The 13,594-nt window shown below is 37.2% G+C and overlaps 1 protein-coding gene and 1 long non-coding RNA gene across 2 annotated transcripts in view; one reads left to right on the top strand and one right to left on the bottom strand.

Moving 5' to 3' along the window:
• Positions 1 to 13,594, bottom strand: part of astn2 (astrotactin 2) — a 481,074-nt gene that overhangs the window by 407,354 nt on the left and 60,126 nt on the right. The window lies entirely within an intron of this gene.
• Positions 9,882 to 10,375, top strand: LOC309499356. Its single transcript, XR_014206226.1, has 2 exons — positions 9,882 to 10,011; positions 10,057 to 10,375. It is a non-coding gene; the product is annotated as an uncharacterized lncRNA (long non-coding RNA).

The raw sequence follows: 13,594 nt of genomic DNA, 5'->3' as shown, positions 1-13,594 counted from the left end.
GATGTCGCTGCTGATTTGTTGGACATTACCGGACAGATTCCTCAACAGCCTCGTGATTCGAGGATTTATTGATCTACATTCAGATTTGATCATGATCAAATGCTAGTAGCTTGACGTGTTGCTGACCACTTCTTTCAAATGTGTCTGTGACAGCGTTATTTTCATAGTTTTCATTCATATTTTGAATGTTTTTATTTTTATATTTTATATATTTTGTTTTATTTTTAAATACATTTAAAGTTTTAGTAATTTAGTAGTGTGCTTATTATATTATTATTATTATTATTTAATATTAAAGATTTAGTAATTTAGTAGTGTGCTTTTTTATATGAACTATTATTATTATCATCATTATAATTATTCATATTCATTCATTCATTAATTCATTCATTTATTTATTCAAAAATGATAGTGTTATAGTTTTGTATATTTAATTTTATTTCAGTTTATTTTATAATCAAAATAATGAAAATGTTGTTGTGGTTTTAGTTAACTGTAATAATAAGATAATGAGATTCCACTTCAAAGTCTGGCGAGTTGTCAGTGAATGACATGTTAACAAGTAAATAAGAAAGTACGAGGAGTTGTCAGTATTGTTTGGACTCAATGAGCTTCTGTATAACAAAAACATTCAAAGATAAGAAATAAGAATAAAGAACATTTTCTGCACACAATATTAGCTAAATGCTCATATTAGCTCCATGCTTCACTGCACTTTTTTCAAATTAAATATTAGCACAGTTTAACGCCACATGGACGTCTTATTACACGCTGAAATGGAGTCGCTGTGATTCAGGGCAATGAGCTTTATTAAAATGCACAAAAAAAATTACAAACGCCCAAGAGAGTGCTATGTGCGTTGGCGCTGTAATTGTGTAATATGTGTGCAACACTGGTGTTTCTGCTAATGTTGAGTATAAAGTGTCCAGCCATTACTGAGAGCTGGTGCTAATGAAGGCCGGTCGGTGGGACTGACTCGATCCGATGGCAGAAAACGCTCGTTTAGCTATTAGAGATCATCTCTTCGCGTGTGAAATTAAACATTAATTATGAGGGAGAGGTGGGTTCATACATATGAGCAATTAGAGCCGAGTCACAAGTCATAAACAGGGTCGCATGCTGGGAGAAAACAAATGTGTGAATATTGCCAACAGAGACATTTATCCGAAGTTATAATCCTTGTAATTAAACTCTGGGGATGTGGTCATGTATATTTGCTTTTCTTTTTTATTACTGTGTTGTGTTCTTGTGTAATATCAGTCATTCAGCACTTAGATATGCTTTAAAGGGGTCACAGCGTCTTTTGGCATATTAGAGGTCTTTGTGCCATTAAATCATCCTGCAAGTCTCACTATAAACAAAGCCTTTATTTAACCAAGGTCCAAACACGGCTCGTTTTGAATTGTGGCATCTGTGACGTCACATGGGTGAATATATCTGCGTATGAATTCATAGATTTCACGTGACGTCACACCCCGTATATGAACAGCCACCTGGAGGGCAAAACAAGGCTTTCCTTCATCGCACGCAAGCAATTTTTACAGGTTTGTTTGTACTAAGTGCTCATAGTCAGAAAGTGATATTAAAAGTTTTTTTTTTTTTTTTTTTTTTTTTTTTTTTTTTATGTAAAAAATGTGTAAAAAAAAAAATGTAAACCATTGTAAAAAAATGTAAAACTGTAAAAAAAAAAAAAAAATTTAAATGTATGGTGCACAAACACGTGGACAGATATATGAACGCAACACACAGTTTCTCATTAGGCAGTTTTCCAAAGAAAGCCATTATAAAGAAAACTCTTCCATTAAGCATTCTGGGCTCATCTGCTCGCCTGTATATAGTATGCATCATTAATGAGGTGTACACTGAATTTAATCTTTTAATATCACTGTTTTAGTACATTAAGTGTTTCATTGACTGAAATCCTGCAGCAGGTTCTGTATGATCACAAGTGCCAAAAACCTGCAGTTTGTTCACATTGAAAGGCAGTCAAAATATTCTTGGCTTGAAACAGAGGGGAAATTGACAGGCGTGCGCTGCAGTTCTGTGGATATTTTACACTTCACGCCAGTCACGTGACTGAAAACTATGAATGCGTTAACCAGGCACAGTGTAATGGAGAGTTCACAGAGAAACTTTGGTTGAAAGATGAAGCAGTGAACAGGATTGCATCTGACAGCAGCCGCATCACAGCCTCCAAGTAAACTATTGCATAAGGCTTTGTCTGTAAATGATGGTTTTATATGGAAGTTTTCAAAACACTTACTCGTGTTGATACTGTTTCCAACTCAATGATCAAAACAGTGGCCATTTACTGACAAGCCTTAAAGGAACACGCCGACTTTTTGGGACTTTAGCTTATTCACCGTATCCCCCAGAGTTAGATAAGTCCATACATACCCTTCTCATCTCCGTGCGTGCCGTAACTCTGTCTGACGCACCCACCGCTAGCCTAGCTTAGCACAAAGACTGGTGGTAAACGGCTCCAGCTAGCATACTGCTCCCAATAAGTGACAAAATAACGCCAACATTTTCCTATTTACATGTTGTGATGTGTATAGTCACAGCGTGTGCAAATAACAAGGTCACATGAGACACAGCCATCTTCTAACCGTATACATACTGGGAACTATATTCTCAGAAGGCGAAGCACTACTACTTGGGCGGAGTGATTGCTAGCTGGAGCCGTTTACCTCCAGTCTTTGTGCTAAGCTAGGCTAGCGGTGCGTCAGACAGAGTTACGGCACGCACGGAGATGAGAAGGGTATGTATCATCTAACTCTGGGGGATACGGTGAATAAGCTAAAGTCCCAAAAAGTCAGCGTGTTCTTTTAAAGGCCCACTGAAGTGCCTTGGATCACACAGCTCTGTATGATGAGTTGACAATATTGAATGGCTCCTCCCCCTTTTTAAATAGCCAATAGCCTTTAGTTTACCTCACAGACTGACAGCACCATGGAAGCGAATCTGAGCGCTGATGATACGTTGGATTCAATAGTTGAGGTGTGAATAAACTCTAGCCATTTCATTCTTTACCAACGTGCAGTTGGAAACTGGAATAAAACTCGATCGCCAACATAAATGCACAACTTTAAAGGAGATTTTCTCAATGTTTAGATTTTTTTGCATCTTCAGATTCCAGATGTTCAATAGTTGTACATCGTGTCCATATTCCCCTCATTCGCTTCCTCCTCTTTTCTTCAGTGCATATAACAACCACAATTACCAAAGTGCGATTCATCTTGCTCTATTTGTTCACCACTAGCACATGCTGATGATGTTTATACTTCTATACTACGATTCAATAGGTGTGATCATCATACAGTCTGCATACATGTCATACCCAAGTTTATTAGATCCTTGTCGTACAGTGTGTTTTGTAACGATCTTATAGGATTGCAGAAATCACACAGTCTGTAGCGCACATACAATGACATGTTTTTGCCTCTTTAGAATGACTTGCCTTGATAAATGATGCCCTTTCGGAGACGCTTCGTGTGTAAGGAAGAAAATAAGGCCCATTTTGTTTTCCTGTGACTTCACACATAAAGCATGTCATTATAGACGCAACATGTGAGTGTTGTGACTTCTATAGCCCAAAATATTACTAAAAATGATATTCAAGTAGTCCAAAATATTACCAAAATATATGCGTGTGTGTGTGTGCGCATGCCAGTGTCTGATTGATGCCCACCGGAAGTGATGGGTTACTGAAGTGTGTTTGCGTTAGTTTTGAGCCAGAGGCTGTTGCCGAACACACACACACACACACACACACACACACACACACACACACACACACACACACACGGTGTCGTCGTAGTGTTTCTGGGACGGTGTCAGAATGAATGACACATGTTAGCGGTGTGAATGCGAGACGGAGCCGCCAGCAGACATTTCATTTCAGAAGACAAGGGCAAGTATTTATAGATCCATTTCTGTTCACGTTAATTGCTAGTGCTGTGTCTCATTATAAAACTCAGTTTGTTTTCATTTCAGGGCTTGTTAGCGATGAAAGCGCTCGGCAGAAGTCACAACACTCATATGCTGTGTCTAAAATTACATGCTGAAGAAAATATCAGTCGTGCAATTTTGACATAAGAAGCACACAGCTTGTTAAGACTGGAACATACTCTGATTCAGTGGCTGGTTTCACGCTGCCACACGAAATTAGGCCATTTTACGTGTTTTCAAATGTTCAAATTATATAGAGAGAGAGAGTTTGAAATGGTTTTATGTTTTTGAAAGAAGTCTGCATTACAGTATAATCTGTAATATTGTGAAATATCATTGCGATTTTAAATTACTGTTTTTTAAAAAAAAATATATTTTAAAACGTCATATATTTTTGTGATGGCAATGCAAAAGTCTTTGCAACTTTTAATCGATAAAAGTATTAATTTCTTTATTTTTTGTATTAATTATTTTCTTTAAATCTTTATTTAAAAAAAATAATAATTTAACTGGTAATGTACAGTCAGTCTGGATTCAACAGCCTACTCTTTACTTTAATAAAACAAGACGTATTATCCCACTATTACATGGCTACTTACTGAATTAATAAACTAATGGACTTGAAATATTTATTGGATCGTGTTTTCTTCCTGTGTTAGACGAGAGCATGGAGTTATACAAATGAAATGAGACATACAGCTGTGTAATAAATTAATTTTTAAGACTGCAGTCAGTATTACAATATAGTGTCATCATATTTGACCATGCAATACTTAATTGACCAATCAGAATCAAGTATTCCAGTATAAGACGCAACAACATTCCTCTTTTGCTTATTTAGTGAAAAACAGTGTGTAAACATGCATTGGCTTTTGTAACTAGATTTTTATTATGCATACACATTTTTAATCTATCTACAGTCATAGCAAACTTCTATTCTTACAACACATTTTAGAAACCCTCAGCACGATTGTCTTGCAGCGAAGCACCTGCGGACAGAAATGATCATGTTTCTGTAGTTTGTAATATGATCTCATTGACATGGACAGAAACTCGCTGGAAATGTACAGTCAGATCTTCTACCGTCTCATTCATCTGCATCACTGCACTCATAATGTGTTGAGAGACACATGTCATGTGATGTATTTCCTTATTGGTTGCGTTTGCCTGGGTCAGCGTCACTATTACTGATGCTCATACTGCGCCCAAACAAAATCTTACTGAAAGCTCTTTTTTTGAGATATCAACCTAAAATTTGAAACACAACTCTTTTAGATTTTTGGCTTTGATTTTTTGCAGTTTTAGAGTCCAACATGTTTTGAAAATATATATTTGATATAAAATATGAATAGTTATTTTTTTTTACATTGTACATTTTCATAAACTCAAACTTCTATAACCTTTTTTTTTTTCTATTTCACTTTCTTAATTTATTTCACTTCTACACAAATCTGCCAAATGTCTTCTTTAAAACAAGACCAATCTTACATCTATATTCCAAAGCATTCTTTAATTACAACCAATTAAGGGGTTAAACAACCCCCTAATCCAGAAGTATTAAACTTCGGGGCAGATCTCATCCTGCAGCGTGTGTGTGCTGAAGACATGAAGGATTCCTCAGATCGTGTGTGTTGTTGAGGACAGTGTTCTGTTACTTTAAGAGATCAGATGCAGTTTTCACCTGCTGGGTCATAAAAGGCGTCACTGTTTATGTGGCGTGACTGTATGTTTTAAAGGGGTCATGACATGGATTTTTCTATTATTTTTTTCATTTGTTCCTTTGAGGTTAAATGATCCAGTTTTAAGTGGCGACTCCTTTAAAGTCAGCTTGAAACTGAACTGCCCTACAAAGGCAAAAGACCAGAACTCGCTAGAGTGTGGAACTGAGAAAAAGGACTTTAAAGATTTTTAGTTGTCCCGGCAAATTAATTATAGGTAGGACACTGGAAATCTGGCAAATAGATGTTTTAGTAATGCAAATTATATACATAAAAACAAATCTTGAGCTCAAACTTGACTTTTGACCACTATTTTAAAGTTACTGTACTCTGCCTTTGTATTGTCACCAAGTGAGAAGTCATGCCAAGGCAAAAGGCAGTAACTTCCACATTATCAATATTTGGTTGCTGATCACCATTAACAAAATCATTATAGTAACACCTGTATAAAATATAGTGTTCATGGCATTTATTTTGTATGAGTTACGATTATTAATAGCCATCTACTTATTGCTATCCTGTGCATTGGTTGCATTCTGATGGCATTATTAATACATTTGACATGACAAAATACCTCCATAGATATATTAGTCCAGCATTGGCTCGACCGTGTTAAGGGCGGTGCTGACGGCGGTGGCGAAGTTTTGGCACTCTGCCAGCTAAATACATGAGTGTTTCAACCAGGTCCGGTACCCGAACTGAGTGAGGCGGGGCTTTAGTTCTTTGTTGTATTCATGTGCTATGGCATGTGTAACCTTTTTCTGTCAACTCTGCATAATCCTTCGCGATCGATATCGCACGTATGTCAATGAGCGGTTTCAGACCATACTAAATGTTAAAGGTTAAAGGTTAAACAAAGGCAGAGCAATTTGAGTGTTACAAAACAAAGCCAAAGAACAGTAACTGGTGTTACGGTGTTCTGCCTTGGTTTCTCATGGGCTTTTGGAAGTTACTGTTAAGACAACTCATTATTTTCTCGAAAAAAAAAAACACAACGGAATTGATTCAAGATACTCATCCACATGATAAAGGAGGTCTTGAATGTGCCAAAAATATAAATAACTCATTTTCGACCAAAAACGAAGTTACGGTCTTTAGCCTTTGCACGGCAGTGAAGTCATGCTCGTCTTTTCTTCCGTATTGTACCGTATATCCGAGTGAAACGCTTCTGTAAAAAGAACAAAAGCAGGGCGGGGCTTGATTTTGTCTGTGGGGAATTGATTGGCTGGTTGGATGGTTGTGGTTTGCTATTGGCTGATCTCATGTGATTGACAGGTTGCCCCACCCACATCATCAGAGAAGAGAAGAGATGCTGCGAGAGGGAGTTATTCTGATTCAAGATTACCAGGAACATGATTTTAAAAAATAATGATGTACACTGATAAATCATATGTCCAGTTTGATTTCATTGGAACTTTAAAGGCCCCCTGAAATCAAAACGTAAGTTTTTTAGCTTTTAGTACGAGTATGTTACCCTTAAGGTTATGAATAAGCTGGTGTGCTCCAAAATAATGACAAAATTCACATTTAGGAGATATAAGCATTCAAAACTTAGTCTCTCACTTCTGCTAAAATGGATCAGGGATTTTTCTGACATCATCACAGACTTCAGCTTCTCATCACATCTTCTGTCCAATCAAATGCTCTCTAGAATCTAAAGCTCCGCCCACCACCTGGGACTCGTGACTGGTTTTGTGATCCAGGGTCACATTTGATGTTGCATTTTTATTGGCTAGTCAGTAGACGCAGGTCGTGTGAGATGATCATGCTGACTTTCTGACAGAAAATGATCGCAGGCTATCTTTGAGAGAGGTTCAAAGACGGTCTTGCGACCACTGTACGATGTTTAGGAGCCATGACCACAGAAATCTCCACGACTGCTCATCTTTCGTCTGGGACAGCCCAGAATCATACACTGTGTACCGGGCATCATGGGTGTTGTTGAACTGACAGTCTAAAATCTGCCAATAGTTAATTTAAGAATGTTAACATTAATAATAATGCACTTAAAACTACGTTCACATCTGCTTCCATTCTGGTTAAAATGTTTTTGGTGTTACAATATTTAGCCAGTAATGCATAATTAATGAAATTCAAGGTGATCAAATAAGTGCAGAGAAAGTTTGACTGCAGGTTAAAAAGCATTCAACTTTGAGATCACTTTATTTTATATATATATATATATATATATATATATATATATATATATATATATATATTATATTTTAAGTTTTAGTTTTACTCTTGTAATAGCAATAAGAACTTAAAGTTTCAGTTTTGTGTGGAAATAAAGGGTTTTTAATTCCATTCCAAACACAATCATGCATTGAGAAGTTTTGTCATGTAAAAGCAGTGGCTTTTATCTTGCATTTAGTGTCTTTCTTTTCATCATTACAGCTTCATTTTGCATCTTTGTCTGTTTAGATCTTTTCAGTCTTGGACTTTTTGATGGCACTGTGAGTTTTTGGCTATTTTTCTCCTTTGAAACACATAACATGATGGTTGCAGAGCATCAAATCAAACCAATGCCTTTTGCTGAGAAAATATAAATGCTGATTCATATGTGAATATTTTACATCTGTGCTCTCCAATGCTTCTGTCATTCATCTGTTCTGTCCTCCGTCTCCAAGGTGACCTGCACTTTACATCCTATTACGACGCACTCATAAACCTCCACTGCTTGCATTACGCCTTTAATGCAATCCTATTCAGCGTTAATACAATTTAGCCTGGGCGCGACACAAAAACTCCCTCCCTACAAGAAAATTAGCATCATTACAGAAAACAATGCCGCTGATGTTTATGGCTGGAGTTATAAATGGTTTGTCTTGCCACTATTCATGCAGGATTACGAGGGCAGGCGGCCAAAAAAGGCCTAATGTATTTAAAGTGACACATTAAAAGGATAAACAGTAGCTTTATCTCCAAAGTACATTGACTTTCGTCGAAACGCAGTGAAATCTCATTAATGAAGCAGCTGGCCAAGTGATTACAGATATCAGCATCTCACGGGGCAGAGCCGCCATGTTGGAGAGCAAAGCAGGTCATAATCATACACACATTAAGATATCGAATGCAGTGCTGGGAAACTGGCTTCGGCCTGGAGCTCTTTTCCAGTCCATTCACGTACTGGCCGGTGGACTGACCATTGCAAACTGCTAATGAGAAATTGAGAGCGACTACACCTTATTTGCAATGTACTGCAGTGTTATTCTGTATTTAACAGAGGCCTTCTCGTCCAAAGTTGTGTGTATGCAACTATGCATCTTTCACTCTAGACTTTGATTGGTTTTGATCATTTGTGTTTTCAACATTTCCTAATTATGCAACTGGTTCCATACATTTTTACCTGGCTAAAATGGTGTTAAACTTGGTTTATTGTGGATTAATCTGAAATCATGGATATTTGGCCCTTCTAGACTCTTAAAGTCAACATTAAAGCAAAATTTACTATTCATATTTTTTTACAGGGATAGTTGATTATGATTTGACTTTTCTAACTTTAGTTAGTGTGTAATGTTGCTGTTTGAGCATAAACAACATCTGAAAAGTTGCAACACTCAAAGTTCAAACCAAAGGGAGATATTTGCTTTTACAGAAATGGCTTTTTAAGGACTACACCACATTCCTCACGGGTTAGTGACATCACTAACCCTAATATTTGCATAAACCACGCCCCCGGGAATGGGTTTTATAGATTATCATGATATAATATGCTAATCAATGATTAGAAGATAACTACACATCAGCTACATAAATTCATCAACTAACCATTCAGAAATGTCCTGTTGCTTCTACATGTTGTCACTTCTTCTTGAGTCTCTCCATCATCGTCTGACTCCGGTTTGAACATAAAAGGTTAAACGTTTTTGAAAATTTCAGTGCATGTCTGTGTGAGGTAGCTCCACCCCCTGTAGCAGCAGCTCATATGCATTTAAAGGGACAGACACATAAACAGTAGGGGTGTAACGATACATCGATATGGATCGATGCATCGATATAACGTCTAACGATACGATGCATCGATTCCACATGTAAAATATCGATATACACCTTTATTTTGACACTCTGCATTCTCACGTAACATCCTTCCGCCAAAGCTCACATTTTCGTTTACTCACCAACCATACTGTCTGCCGGTGTGTGTTTATAACGTTAATCTCCTGAAATAGACGCCTGACAAGACTGACTGAACCATAAACAAGTTTTTTTCACAAAAGCCGGTTTTGTCCGCTGTCAAGGCATCGCGAGTTCATGTTTTACAGCAGAAACAGACAAGCAGTCGTCGCACCCTTGTTGGTGAACACAACACAATAAGTCCGTTTTAGCGACTCAGCGCGCAGTATTCAGGTCAGATGTCACTTTGAAAAGACGCGCTGGCTAAGAGGAGTTTCGTCAAAGCTGACTAAAAGTGATCGAGGATGGATAATTTCAATGAACTTGATGAACCCGTGATATCTTCTTCGGGGCGTAAAAGGAAAATAAAAGCTGAAACATTTTCACGGAACCTTACTAAAGCAGCTTGTTTAGTGGTGAGGGAAAAGCTTACTGTACTGCGTGCACATTAATCACAACAACAAAGTGTGTCAGGCGTCAGCTGAGGAGATTAACGTTACAAAGATTAACCGAGTGTTGTATTATTTATCATAGCATTTACTTGGTTTTGTTTGACTCAGAAAGATGAAATGTTAATGTATCTGCTCTGCTCTGCAAAAAAAAACAAAAAACTTTTAACATATTAAAGCATACTTTCAATTAACTTTAATTTTGTAATTTACCTGTATTTTTTAAGTTATTATTATTATTAATCAAAACTACCCAGCTGCAGTTTGATTGATATTACTTGGAATGCACAATAATAATAAAAAACATGATTTATGAAAATGAACAAGAACGGAGTACTTGCAAATGACCTCTTCTGTTGTAAATGTCCCAATTGGGAGAGGGTGTGCAATTTTCAAAGAGCTTAGTTAAACGTTCATGTTATATATTTTGGTTGCATTTGTGAGTTAATAAAAATGTAACTGATGTGTGAACATAATATCTAAATATCGATTAATCGATCGATATAGCCCTGAATCGAATCGAATCGTAATCGTATCGCAGAATTTTTTGAGGTATCGGCAAATATCGTATCGCTGGCTGAGAGAATCGATATCGTATCGTATCGTATCGTATCGTATCGTGATGAACTGTCCGATTTACACCCCTAATAAACAGTGCATTTTTTGCTCACCATCAAAAATGGCCAATTTTAACATGCTATATAAAAATATATGTGGGGTATTTTGAGCTAAAACTTCACATACACACTCTGGACACATCAAAGACTTATTTTACATCTTGTGAAAAGGGCATTATTTTAAGGACCCCTTTATTTTAACCACCCCTTTAAGGATTTTTTTATTTTATTTATTTATTTATTTTTTTATTCCTGTTCCTGGTAATCTTGAATCAGAATAAGTTCCTCTTGCAGCATCTCTTCTCTTCTCTGATGATGCAACCTGTCACTCACATGAGATCCACCAATAGCAAACCACAACCATCCAAACAGCCAATCAATTCCCCACAGACAAAATCAAGCCCCGCCCTACTTTTGTTCTTGTTCCAGAAGTGTTTCACTCAGATATACGGTGCAATATGGAAGAAAGGACTATAGACACAGTTTTAGTGTAATTGTACAAACGTCCACCTTCAGCTTGTGCTTCACTTGTCTTTTTGCAGTGGAATCTTTAGTGATTTTTATAAAGTAAATCTACAAATAACTTTTATACTGTTAGTCATATTTTGAGATGAACACTTAATATAATATATAATATAATATAATGGACTGAAACAACTAAGCTTATTTGATAGTTCAAACATAATTTAAAAAAAAATAATGTTCAAATGCAAGTATCAAATATGATCATCAGGCTTGTGAGGAAGGTTTATTTGTTCATCTCTCAATCATCATTGTATTGAATTGCATTAAAACTACAGAGCTTTGATCATACAACTAAGCATTTAAATATCATCTCACATAAGACATATTATTGGCAGATACGTGTATAGAATGACGACTGATATGTATATGCATTTTATGTAAATAACTGCTATACTATTATTAAGATCTAACTGATTTACATACAAGCTATCAGAATTTCATCTTAACTTTTGTTCACATCAGCAGTTGCATCAAATTGCCTCTAACAGAGAATGAGATCCAAATTATCACTGTCATAAAAGCCTGGTGTATCAAATATGATACTCAACAAAAACAAACTTATTCTTTACACCAAGAAGAAAAAAAAATGGTTCTTTAAAGATCTGAAAGGTTCTTTGAAGAACTAAAAAGGGTTCTTCTATGGCATCACTGTGAAAACTCCTTCATCTTATCCAATCCTTTATTCTTAAAAGTGCACTGAATCCTGTCATCGAGCCGGTTACATGTCTTTATGTGGCATTTAATTGAAAGCTAACTGAACTGTGGTTGGTAATTTTACTCTAAACCCGCTGACAGTCAGAAGCCAGACTTTGATATCACTGGGCTTTGGAGGCTTTAGCTGTGAATATTTGTCTACTAGATCCAAATAACGGGCAGTAGACATGCAGACTGTTGAGGAGACCGTGAAGGCAGTGAAGCTGATGCATCAACAGAAGACAGCACAGACTAAAACTGACACTGGGATCATAAGGATGAAGATAAGTTCAAATCAATTGATCAATATTGTAAACCCAGTCCTATAAACCCTTAATATCCTCAAATCCTAGAGACGCTCTGAAGTAACCGGAGGTTAAAAGGCCATGCAAGCACTCAATGAACCAATGGGGGCCCGATATACCCACGATATTCTTCTCTTAGGGGTAAAAAGAAGTTTGAAAAACCTGAACAGAGATTTACTGTGAACATCCTGACGCTGCTGAGAGCCGCGTTTAGATGAATATGTAATGAGCTGTGCACTTTCCTCTCAATAACAAAATAATCACACAACAAACATTACAACGGTGAGAAAACAACAGTTAAGAAAGCATCTGATCACAGCGATGTGGTTATGAACGCACCAGCTCTGCGATTCGGCATTCCAGTCAGGTCATTTATAAGGTTTATAATAATCAGACTTATCCAATAGACTGCTTTAAAGCAAGCAACTTAATAGCATTAAACATGAACAAAACTGCTGCAGTTTTGTTCATAATAACTACAACTTCAGTTTCTACTATAAAGCAGCTCTCCGGTGAGTTCATGTTTTTACTCGAGTCTGACCTCGACGGACTGAACGGAAGAAATGAACCGGAAAAGATTTCCACCTCGAAGAAGGCGGAGCCTCAGAGCCACGCCCATATATTACATCATCACCACGAACCAATGGTAGATCGAAGGCGTTGTCACCATTTACCAACTTCATTTTGGTCTGATTTTGTTCACACTGTTCGTTCTTCGATAGTTCTTGAAGTGTATCAGGGTCTTGAGCCTCAGCAAGCAGCTAGATGTTTCATTAGAAGAGCAAATCTTGTGTCATGTATCATGAGTATGCACACTACTCACTGTGCAGCTGCTGCGGATATTGTATATTAGAAATAATATGATAACTTAAGCACCACTGCACAGATTTATACATGATATATTGCCAGTGAATTTGCTTCAGTGGAAAGCATCATTATGCGATCTGTATCAGTAAAATCAAGACAAATCTGCTCCATTTCTGCCAGGAGACGGAAACAACAGACTTCTCCTGTTCAGAAGGAACGAGGGCCATATGGTGCCCGGAGGGGCCACAGCGAAACCGTGTGCTTCCTCTGACAGGATACATGCATGGAGATGCATCACACTCCCATCCAAAACACACGCGCCGCGTTCATCAATAACACTATGCCAGGGTTGGGAACAGTTGCCAGGTTTGTTGATTGTTAACACACACTACTGAATGTGGGTGTTGAGGACG

This window comes from Leuciscus leuciscus (genome assembly GCF_965113295.1).
Source record: "Leuciscus leuciscus genome assembly, chromosome: 5".
Lineage (NCBI taxonomy): Eukaryota > Metazoa > Chordata > Actinopteri > Cypriniformes > Leuciscidae > Leuciscus > Leuciscus leuciscus.
This window is presented reverse-complemented; position numbering and strand designations above follow the sequence as displayed.